Consider the following 12,004-nt stretch of genomic DNA (forward strand, 5'->3'; position numbering starts at 1 on the left):
GCATCACCAGAAATGCTAGGACTTGTACCAGGTCACTGACTGGGGACCACAACCAGACATCCTGATTCCCAAGTAGGTGTGTTGGTAAATCTTCGTGCTTCCCTTCGTGTTCCAAGCATCTCGGTTCCCGCCAGTTATTTACTCTAGCGCCCATCTCAGTAGTGTATTAGTCCCCTAAATCTCAACTCATTTTCCGAATCTTATCTGCCTTCCGCCCCTTCAACTCTGGTCCCTAAATTTCAACCCATCTTCTCAAATCCTCTTGTCCAACTCCTAAGCCTACCCTCCCATCGACCCCCACTTTCCTTCCCTCCCTTCGGGTCAGCAGGGTTCAACAGTTTCGGATTGCAATGTTCGAGGCAGCCGAGGTTAGTACTAGAACAGACATTAGTTCGTCACCGTCGGCCCCTCCCATTGGCCCAGGGGGCGTGGGGTGCGGCGCCATGACATCAGACGCCCAAAGGGCGGGGCGGTAAGGGAAAGGAGGAGGGAAGTAGGACTTCAACATGGCGGTTTGTGATACTGGTTGTGGCTTCAGTGACGGCATGGCCGGGGCGGGTAGGGTTGAAGGTGTGGCATTTGCTCTCCCTAGGGGCCGTCAAAAGCTCAGCGAGGACCGAACCTGGGAGGTCGGCCGGCGCTAGCACCTCTCGGGTTTTGGGACAGCGGCTGTAGTGGCGTTCAGGTGAGGGGGGCCTCCTTCTGGGGGAGGGGGCAGAGGGGCGGAGTTGGGGGTAGGGCTCCGGTACCCGGAGATGGTAGACGGAAGGGGAGGGAAGCCGGGAAAAGAGGCTAGAGGCCAGCTGGATGAAAGGAGTTGCAGAGGAGGGAGTGAGAGGGAGGGGAGGGAGTGGGAGGGAGAAGGGGTCAGAGATCCGGACTTGGGGAGGATTCGGGGAGATAGGTCGGAGTGAGTTGAATGGGAGGAGGGCAGATGGGTTGTGGAAAGTGAGTTCGGATTAAAGGGACTAATAAACTACTGGAAGATAAGCGCTGGTGACATCTATCTTGGTGGAGTGAAAGCTCGGTAGAATTAGAGAATTCCGGGGAGGTGGATCCAGGTTTTAATCAAGAAGGTAAGTGGTGTGGAGTTGAGGCTGAGCTGGGGATTTGAGGTGCAGATTTAGTTCTCCCTGAGGTGATGAGATTTGGGAGTAAGGGAGGAGAACATACCCGGGGGTGGGTGGTCTTTGGGGATATCATTGACATTGTCAGGTCTTCTCCAGGTATGTTTATCTTGCCACTTCTGTTGTTACCTGTACAGTCCAGCTGTGCCTCTGAAACAGCCCCAAATCTTTCTTGTGGAACATCAAGTTACAGTTTATTTTGATCTGTATCAGTGATCTCTGGTATTAGTATCGTTGCCACATGTACTGGTTTCCAGAGTAGCCTCTTAAAAGTATGGCTGAGCATAAAAATAGATTTTATATTAAACTGAAACTTTTAAGAGTTTTTAGACACCGTGGAGTATTGCAAACCAGATTTGGTAATTTAGTTGACTATAGTGTTCTAACTGCACTTACTAGTGCTTTCTCTCTTTCTTCAATTGTATGTTAGTATTTGAGAATTTAGATAGATATGATAGACATTTCTCTTTAAACATTTTGTCAGATTTGATGGTGGAAAAAACAGGACACTTAGTGATAGCTAGCCCTTTCTAGTTAATGTCTCAAACAAGTTAAACTGAGGGTTTCTGTATTATTTTGTAGCAAAGACTGAAATGTCCAAAGTTTAAAGTATTACATTGTCTACATTAACTTATTTTTAAGTGGAATTTTATAAATTAAATTTTTGTTTCTAATCTCCTATTCTTTTTATTTGTATTTATTTTTTCTGTGATTTATCTGACACTTACTGAATGCCTGTTGTGTGTTGTATTAATAAGAGTCATAATTATGGAAATGGAAATATTAATGTTTTTTTAGTAGTCATTTCTATCACTGCATAGCAAATAACTTGCTATGGGCTCAATGGAAGACAAAGCGTTATTTTAGAAATGAAGACAGAGGAAGAAAAGTAAAGTTTGTAAATATAAAAACTTCCAGATTTTTTTTTGTATTTCACTTATGACCTCATCGTGGTACATTTTATGTATATCTGAAAGATTTTGTGTTTAATTTTTTTTTTAAAGATTTTTATTTATTTATTTTTAGAGAGGGAAGGGAGGGAGGGGGAGGGGGGAGAGAGAGAGAGAGAGAGAAACATCAATGTGGGGTTGCTGGGGGTTATGGCCTGCAACCCAGGAATGTACCCTGGCTGGGAATCGAACCTGGGACACTTTGGTTCCCAGCCCGCGCTCAATCCACTGAGCTACACCAGCCAGGGTAATTTTAATTTTTAAAAAATATTTTATTTTCAGAGAGAGGGGAAGGGAAAGGGAGAGAAGGAGAGAAACAGCAATGTGGTTGCCTCTTTCGTGCCCCCTACTGGGGGCCCTGCTGGCAAGCTAGGTATGTGCCCTGAGTGGGAATCAAACCTGTGACCTTTTGGCTCTCAGCCCATGCTCAATCCACTGAGCTACACCAGCCAGGGCTTATTTCATCTTGATTTTGACGAAGACAGTAATAGTACCCTGATAAAATAATAATAGATCTGTACACAGTTTTTATCAATGGTTGATAGTTCACATTTCTTGAACTGACAAATGTCACTTTATCGTGTGTATTTTTTCTTTTATGTCTTGACTAGAGTAAGATATTTAAAATGAGATTTCTGAGGTTTATTCATTGACTAAAATTCTCTCAAGTATTTTCAGCATTATAGATGTATTTTCATTAGCCAAGAATGTAGGTACCAGTATTATAAATATTTCCTATTCTTTAATCATACTGTTGAGTGTTTTGAGGGTTTTTTTAGCATAAACTTTTTTCCCCACAGACCAAAATACCCCCCAAACCAACCATCAGTTCATCATTAATCAGGTAATTTTCTTTAGACAGTCCTTCTCAATAAATGCAACAGATAGTATGCAGTACCTTAAGTATCAAATAAACTTTTTCTTAGAATAAAAAAAAAACACTTGACTGATTGACTTCCCTCTCTCTCTCTTTACCTCTCTCCCTCCTTTCACCCTCGCTGAGGAGGTATTTATTGGTTTGAGAGAGAGACAGACAGACAGACAGACAGACATTGATTGGTTGCCTCTTGTAAGTGACTCGACTGGGGAGGGGAATAGAACCCTCAACCAAGTGTGTGCCGTGACCAGGAATCGAACCTCCATCCTTTTGGTGTACAGGATGATGCTCCAACCAACTGAGCTACTGGTCAGGGCATAATCTATTTTCTTACAGGAAAGATTCCTTCAGTTAGAGTAAGAAGGAAGGGATTCCTCTTCTAACCTATAGCCCACAATTTCTTGTAACATTGGAAAATAATTTGAATGTAAGAGTAATGTTTTTCTATGAATTGAGAATTATAATTCAGGCTTAAAAATTTTAGGTGACAGTAGCAAGATTTACAAAGGGAAAGGTGCCATCACTGGGCTTGTGCTAATGAGCCACATAATCTCATTTAATCCATACTGTTTGATCAGGTGGGCAGTTTGTGATGTTTGTCCTTCTAGATGTTGAGAGTCACAGAAGTTGAGTAATTTTTAAAAAATATTTTATTTGTTTATTTTTAGAGAGGGGGGAAGGGAAGGAGAAAGAGGGAGAGAAACATCAATGTGTGGTTGCCTCTTGCGCGCCCCCTAATGGGGACCCAGCCTGCAACCCAGGCATGTGCCCTGACTGGGAATGGAACCAGCGACCCCTTGGCTCGCAGGCTGGCACTCAATCTACTGATCCACACCAGCCAGGGCTGAAGTTGAGTAATTTAGGTATCTAAAGTTACCGCTATAAAATGGTAGTACCTGCCAACTTTAAATGCCCCTACTGCATCTTTTGCACTGTTTTGCACCTCTTAGGTGGTCACAGGGCCATTCTGTATAATTCCTATCAAATTGTGTAAGCACTAGTTTTAAAATCATGCTATACTTGTTCTCACTGAAATAGTAGTGTTATTGGAATGGTAAATAGTTCATTAAAATTTTTCTTTTTCTAAAGATTGTATTTATTTTGGGAGAGAGAAGGGAGAGAGAAAGAGGAGAGAAACATTGATGTGAGAGAGAAACGTTGATCGGTTGTCTTATATGTGCCTGACCAGGGGCTGAACGTAAAACCCAGGCATGTGCCCTGATCAGGAATTGAACCAGTGACCTTTCACTCTGCTGCTGATGCCCAATCAAATAAGTCACACCAGTCAGGGCAGTTCATTAAAATTTTAGTCAGTTAAGATGTCATCAGTATTTTAGGAGGAAATGAATACCTTAATGTTTTGTACTTAACAAAATAAACTAGAGAAACTGGATAAGTGATTAAAAATTTTCTTGTTTGTATTGCTGAGTCAGGTTGGGCTTAGTTCATTAAGGGCCAAAATTTGTATTTGGTAGAATTTTGAACGTATTCCCAGAATTCTGGATTGGTCATTATCAGTTGATTAATACTTACCAAACACTCAAGTTTCTGAGTCATTGAATTGGTTCATGGTGAGTCAAGAGCCAGCGAATGTGTGTTTTGCTTTTCACTTCCTCCCCAACACTTGATATTTTCAGACTTTTTTATAAAATCCTCACCTGATGATATGTTTTATTGATTTTAGAGAGAGAAAAAGGCGGGGGGAGAGAAAGAGAAACATCAATATGAAAGAGAAACATCTGTCCATTTCCTCCTGTCCCAGGATCGAACCCACAACCTAGATAATTGCCCTGACTGGGAATTGAACACACATTCTTTTGGTGTGCTGAATGACTGCTCAACCAGCTGAGCTACCTGGCTCTGGCAATATTGTTGGGCTTTAAATTTTTTTTTTCTAATCTAGGGGGTTTGAAATGGTATCTGTTATGTTTTTATTGACATTTTCTGAAGTTGAGCATCTTTTCATATGTTGGTAGGCCATTTGTGCTCCTTCTGTGAAGTTTTGTGTCTATTTTTATTTTGAGTTTTTTTCCTGATTGATTGAATTCTTTATATATTTTGTATATTATTAGTTAATTCATGGATTCTAAATATCCTCTCATCTGTTTTTTCATCTCTTCCTAGTCTTTTGGGGGGCAAGGTGTAATTTTAATGAATTAAAATTTTCAGTCTGTTTTTTCCTCATGGTTTGTAGCATGCAGGAGTGGGCAAAAATAGGTTTACAGTTTTGGTTTATGGTTTACAGTTCATAGTTTCCAGTCCATGAGCAAGGTATATCTTTCCATTTATTTCTATGTGCTTCAGTTCTTTCTTCAGTGTCTTTTAATTATTTGGTTTAATTTATTCCTAGGTATATTATTTTTTTGAAGCAATTATAAATGGGATTTTCTTAATTTCTCCTGATCATTTGTTACTGGGCATAGAAATGTAACATTTCTGCATATTGATTCTGTATCCTGCAGCTCTACTGAATTTGTTTGTTATTTATAATAATTTTTGGTGGAGTCTTTAGGGTTTTCTATGTATAGTATTATGCCACCTACAAATAATGAGAGTTTTACTTTATTCTTTCTGATTAGTCTGATTGCTGTGGGTAGGAGTATGATAATTAGCTGTGGGTTTGTCATATATAGCCTTTATTATGTTGAGATATGTTCCTTCAAAACTTATTTTGTTGAGAATTTTTATCATAAAAGATGTTGGATTTTGTCAAATGCTTTTTCAGTATCTGTTGATTATCAGATGTTTTTATTATTTATTTTGTTAATGTGATGTGTATTACAGATACTGATCCATCATGCATCCCTGGGATGAATCACACTTGGTCATGTTGTATAATCCTTTTAATGTTGAATCCAATTGACTAATATTTTATAGAGAATTTTTGCATCTATGTTCATGAAGGATATAGGCCTGTAATTTCCTTATTTTGTAATGTCTTTGTCTGGCTTTGGTATCAAGGTAATGCTGGCTTTGTATAATGAGTTTGGAAGTGTTTATTCCTCTTCAATTTTTGAAATAGTTTAAGAATAAGTATTAATTCTTTTATTTTTTTCAAAGTGTATTTTATTGATTTGCTGTTACAGTTGGCCCATTTTTCCCCCCTGTGCTCCCATCTGCCCAGTACCTCCCTTCCCTTCGGCATTCCCCGCCTCAGTTCATGTCCATGGGTATTGCATATAAGTTCTTTGGCTTCTCCATTTCCTATACTTTTCTTTAACATCCTAGTCTGTTTTGTAGCTACCATTTATGCTTCTTAATCTCTGTACCTTTTCCCCCATTCCTTCCCTTTCCCCTCCTCCTGATAACCCTCCAAATGATTTATATATTTATGATTCTGTTCCTGTTCTGGTTGTTTTCTTAGTTTGTTTTTGTTTTTTAGATTCAGTTGTTGATAGTTGTGAGTTTGCTGTAATTTTACTGTTCATAGTTTTGATCTTCTTTTTCTTAGATAAGTCCTTTTAACATTTCATGTAATAATGGCTTGGTGATGATGAACTCCTTTGTTTTGGGAAGCAATTTATCTGCCTTTGCATTCTAAATGATAGTTTTGCTGGATAGAATAATCTAGGTTGTAGGTCCTTGCCTTTTGTGACTTTGAATACTTCTTCCCAGCCCCTTTTTGCCTGCAAGGTTTCTTTTGAGAATCTGCTGACAGTCTTATGGGAACTCCTTTATAGGTAACTGTCTTCTTTTCTCTTGCTGATTTTAAGATTCTGTCTTTATCTTTCACCTTTGGCATTTTAATTATGATGTATCTTGGTGTGGCCCTTTTTGGGTCCAACTTGTTTGGGACTCGGTGCATGCTGGACTTGTATGTGTATTTTCTTTAGCAAATTAGGAAAGTTTTCTTTCATTATTTTTTTAAATAAGTTTTCAGTTTCTTGCTCTTCCTCATCTCCTTCTGGTATCCCTATGATTCGGATATAGGCACTTTTGGAGATGTCCCAGAGTCTTTTTATTCTCCTTGTTTTTTTGAATTCACATTTCTTCATTCTGTACTGGTTGACTGTTTATTTCTTCCTTTTGTTCCAAATCATTGATTTGAACCCCAGCTTCCTTCCATCACTTAGTGTAGCCTTCATTTCTTCCCTTAGGCTTTTTCCATACTCAGTGAGTTCTCTGAGCATCCTTATCACTAGTGTTTGGAATTCTGCATCTGATACGTTGGCGATTCTCTGTTTTGCTTAGTTATTCTTCTGGGATTTTGTTCTGTTTTTTCATTTGGGCCATATTTCTTTGTCTCCTCAATTTGGCAACCTTCCTGTGTTTGTTTCTGTTTATTTGGTAGAGCTGCTTTGATTTCTTGGTGCAGTACACCTGTTAATCTGTATGGGGTGGTGCCTTAGGTATTTGCCAAGATGCAGCAACCCACCGTACCACTTTGTAACTATGTGGAGGAGGTGTCAGAGAGGGGACATAGCTGCTGAGGCTTGCTCTGCAGTTGCCCCATTTCCAGTCGCTTCACCCCCCTACTGTATGTGACTGTCACCCCTCTAGCTGCTGTCCTGTGGTTGTTCCCAGAGCAGGTGAGTTTTGATTCATTCTAGGACCATGTGGGCCCTTTAAATGGACTCTGTTGGGAGATCAGCAGTTTCTTCTGCCACCCCAACCCTCACTGGTGTTTACAGCCAGAAGTTATGAGGCTTTCTTTTTTTGGCAGTGGAACCCTGGACTATGTGGTCCGGTCTGGGGCTGGGATTGCTTGCTCCCAAGGTATCCCTACTGATTTTATTCACCCTAAGGAATGTGGAACTCCCTGTTTGACTGGCTGCCTTGCCTCCATCATATCGTATCCTCTCTGCCCCAGCTCCCTGTCTCCACCCCTCCTACCCATTTGAATGAATATGGCTTCTTTAAATCCTTGGTTCTCGGATTTCCATACAGTTCGATTTTATGGCACTTTGGGGTGTTTTTTGTTTTGAAGTTAGTTGTGATCCTTCTTATGGTTGTGCAAGGAGGTGAAGTGTGTCTACCCACACCTCCATCTTGACCAGAAGTCCAGTATTATTTCTTTAAAAATTTTTTTATTGTATTTTTTCCATTACCGTTTAGTCCCCTTATACCCCCAGCCCACCACCCCAGCAGTCACCACACTGTTGTCCATGTCCATGAGTCCTCAAGTATTACTATATTTCACAATGTATAATGCATTCCTGTGTATAATGTGCACCCATGTATAATGTTCATCCTTTATTCCCTAAAAATTTGGGCAAAAAAGTGCACATTTATATATGGCAAAATATGGTAAATCTTTGAATGGTAGAATTCACCTGTGAAGCCATCATGGTCCTGGACTTTTATTTGAGAGATTTTTCATTATTGCTTCACTTGTATTGCTAGTAAGTAGTCTTTTTTAAAAAAGATTTTATTTATTTATTTTTAGAGAGAGGGGAAGGGAAGGAAAAAGAGGGAGAGAAACATCGATGATGTACAAGAAGAACATGGATCAGCTGCCTCTTGCACATTCCCAACAGGGGACGCACCTCACAACCCAGGCATGTGCCCTGACTGGGAATCAAACCAGCAACCTTTTCGTTTGCAAGCTCACTGAGCCACTGAGCCACACCAGACAGGATTCGGTTTGTTTTTATGCTTTGTATTTCTTTCTGGCTGAATTTTTGAAGGTTATATACTTCTAGAAATTTATTCATTTCTTCTAGATTCTTGAATTTGTTGACATATAATTGCTCCTAGTATTCTTTTTTTAAAAAATATTTTCTTTATTTTTAGACAGAGATGGAGAGAGGGAAAAAGAGCGGGAGAGAAACATTAATGTGTGGTTGCCTCTCATGCAAACCCAACTGGGGACCTGGCCTGCAACCCAGGCATGTGCCCTGACTGGGAATCAAACCCGTGACCCTTTGGTTCGCAGGCTGGTGCTCAGTCCACTGAGCCACACCAGCCAGGACACTCCTAGTATTCTTTAATAATTCTTTGTAGTATTGTGGTATTGGTTGTAACCTGTCTTTCATTTATGATTTTTTTATTTGGGCTTTCTTGATGAGTTTGGCTAAAGGAATGTCAGTTTTATTTATCTTTTCTAAAAACTAGTTTTAGTTTTTATCTTTTTTACTTAAAAAATTTTCTATTTTATTTATTTCACTCTGATCTTAACTATTTCGTTACTTCTGTTTACTTTGGGCTTTGTTTTCCTTTTTCTAGTTCTGTTAAGTGTAGAGTTAGTTTATTTGGAATTTTTCATGTTTCTTAAAGTGGGTCTGTATAGCTATAGTTTCTTTCTTAGAACTGCTTTTTAAAAAAAGATTAATTTTTAGAGAGAGGGAGAAAAAGAGGGAGAGAGACACAGATGTGTGAGAGAAACATTGATCGGTTGCCTCTTCCATGTCCTCAACTGGGGACCTGGCCTGCATCCCTGGCATGTGCCCTGACCAGGGATTGAACTGTCAACCTTTTAATCTACAGGGCAGTGCTCAGTCCACTGAGCCAACCACCCAGGACTAGAACTGCTTTTGCTGTATCCCATAAATTTTGAAAAGCCTTTTCATTTGTTTCAAGATAACTTTTGATTTCCTCTTTGATCCATCAGTTATTTAGTAGTATGATATTTAGTCTTCACTTATTTATATATATTTTTTCCGGGTTTCTTCCTGTAGTTGATGTCTAGTTTCATGCAATTGTGGTTGGGAAAGGTGCTTGATTTGATTTCAGTCTTTATTTTCTTTCTCATTATTTTGTTTTTTTTTAATTTATTTATTATTCCTTTTGTTTTCTTTTTTGTTTGTTTTTTCTTCTTGATTTCAATTTTCTTGAATTCATTGAGGCTTGTTTTATGGCCTGATATGTGATATATCCTCGATCTATCCATGTGCACTTGAAAAAAATGTATATTCTGTAGTTTTTGGATGAAATGTTCTATAAATATTTAAGTTAATCTGCTCTAATATGATGTTTAAGGCCATTATTTCTTTACTAATTTTCTGTCTTGACCTATCTGTTGATGTCAATGGGATATTAAAATCCCCTAGTACTGTATTACTGTGGATTTCTCCATTTATGTTCATTAATAATTTTTTAATATATTTAGTGCCTTCTATGTTGTGTAGATATTTATGATTGTTATATTTTTTCTCTGATTTCTTTATAATTATGTAATATCTTTCTTTGTCTTTTTTACAGTTGTTGTTTTTTTTTTTTTTTTTTTTTTTTTTTTTTTTTTGCAATATTTTTTAAATATATTTTATTGATTATACTATTACAGTTGTCCCATTTCCCCCTTCTCTCCCCTCCACCCTGTACCCCCTCCCACCCACATTTCCCCCTTTAGTTCATGTCCATGTGTCATACTTATGAGTTCTTTAGTTTCTACATTTCCCGTACTATTCTTGCCCTCCCCCTATCTATTTTCAACCTACATTCTATGCTACTTATTCTCTATACCTTTTCCCCCTCTCTCCTCCTCCCACCCCCCTGCTGCTCAGCCTCCATGTGCCCTCCATTTCTGTGCTTCTGTTCCTGTTCTAATTGTTTACTTAGTTTCTTTTGGTTTTGCTTTAGGTGTGGTTGTTAATATTTGTGAGTTTGCTGTCCTTTTACTATACATGTCTTTTCTTTATCTTCTTTTCTTAGATAAGTCCCTTTAGCATTTCATAAAATAAGGGCTTGGTGATGATGAACTCCTTTAACTTGACCTTATCTGAGAAGCACTTTATCTGCCCTTCCATTCTAAATGAGAGCTTTGCTGGATAGAGCAATCTGGGATGTAGGTCCTTGTCTTTCATGACTTGGAATATTTCTTTCCAGCCCCTTCTTGCCTGTAAGGTCTCTTTGGAGAAATCAGCTGACAGTCTGATGGGAACTCCTTTGTAGGTGACTGTCCCCTTATCTCTGGCTGCTTCTAGGATTCTCTCCTTCGTTTTGACCTTGGCTAATGTAATGATGATGTGCCTTGGTGTGTTTCTTCTTGGGTCCAACTTCTTTGGGGCTCTCTGAGCTTCTTGGATTTCTTGGAAGACTGTTTCCTTTGCCAGATTGGGGAAGTTCTCCTTTATTATTTGTTCAAATACGTGCTCAATCTGTTGCTTTTCCCCTTCCGATTCTGGTACCCCTATAATTCGGATATTGGAACGTTTAAAGGTGTCTTGGATGCTCTTAATCTTTTCTTCAATTTTTTGAATTCTTATTTCATCGTGCTTTCCTGCTTGGTTGATTGTATCTTCCTTCTGGTCCACTGTATTGTTTTGAGACTCATATTCCTTCCTTTCACTATTGGCTCTCCTCCGCGTATCTTCCTGCATCTGTTTTATGGTAATCTGCATTCTTTCATCTAAATTTCGTCCAAAATCCACCAGTTCCGTGAGCTTTCTGATCACCAGTGTTTTGAACTGTGCATCTGATAGACTGGCTAATTCTTGGTCGCTCAAAAGGATGAGTCCTGGGGGACTGATCTGCTCTGTTGAAAACATATTTTTTTTTCCCCTGTCTCTCCTTTTATTTTCCGGTCTGGTTGCTCTTGTTACGGTGGGGGGCGGAGCCTTAGGTGCTCACGGGGGCTGAGCACCCCGGTCGCTAGATTGTGACGTTATATGTGGGGGGCGGGGCGGGAGCGGGAGCGGGGCGGAAGAAAACAATGGCGGTAGTTCCGTTCCCCTGGACTCAGACCCTTTTCTGGGCTTCTGGGCCGCGAGTTCTGCCCTGATCCACAATCGCTACCCCTCTAGGTCTGCCAGCCGCAGCTTTCGTACTCAGGGATCACTGCTGCCTTCTTGAGCCCCCGGATGGCTTTTGCGCCGATTTCGCGCCAAACCTTCCCCGACCTCCGCGCGCCGTGGACCCAGCCCCGCGCCCTGCCGGCTCGTCTTCTCCTACCAGTCCAGATGAACGCGTCTACTTCAACTTCTTGGCTGCCCAACTTCCATTCAGATAAATCCTCTGCCGGATCTGGGTGTTATTCTGATAGTAAATTATTGTTGTAAATTATTGGTTTTCTAATCTTGGTTGTACGAGGAGATATGGTACGTCCACCTACTCCTCCATCTTGCCGGAAGTCATACTAATATTTCTTAAAGTTTCACTAATTACTCACATGC

At 39.9% G+C, this 12,004-nt stretch overlaps 1 protein-coding gene across 3 annotated transcripts in view; it reads left to right on the forward strand.

Annotated features, from left to right (window-relative positions):
• The first annotated feature begins 411 nt into the window (after positions 1-411).
• The window catches only part of UBAP1 (ubiquitin associated protein 1), a 64,081-nt gene continuing 52,488 nt past the window's right edge, over positions 412-12,004 (forward strand). Inside the window, exons 1-2 of one of the 3 annotated variants that reach the window (XM_036021845.1) lie at positions 471-685; positions 2,878-2,921. The gene's annotated coding sequence lies outside the window, so the exon portion shown is untranslated. Of the gene's footprint in view, positions 686-2,877; positions 2,922-12,004 lie in introns of all 3 variants that reach the window. The other 2 variants (XM_028530329.2, XM_028530347.2) reach the window with 2 other exon arrangements.

This window comes from Phyllostomus discolor, chromosome 3, assembly GCF_004126475.2.
Source record: "Phyllostomus discolor isolate MPI-MPIP mPhyDis1 chromosome 3, mPhyDis1.pri.v3, whole genome shotgun sequence".
NCBI lineage: Eukaryota > Metazoa > Chordata > Mammalia > Chiroptera > Phyllostomidae > Phyllostomus > Phyllostomus discolor.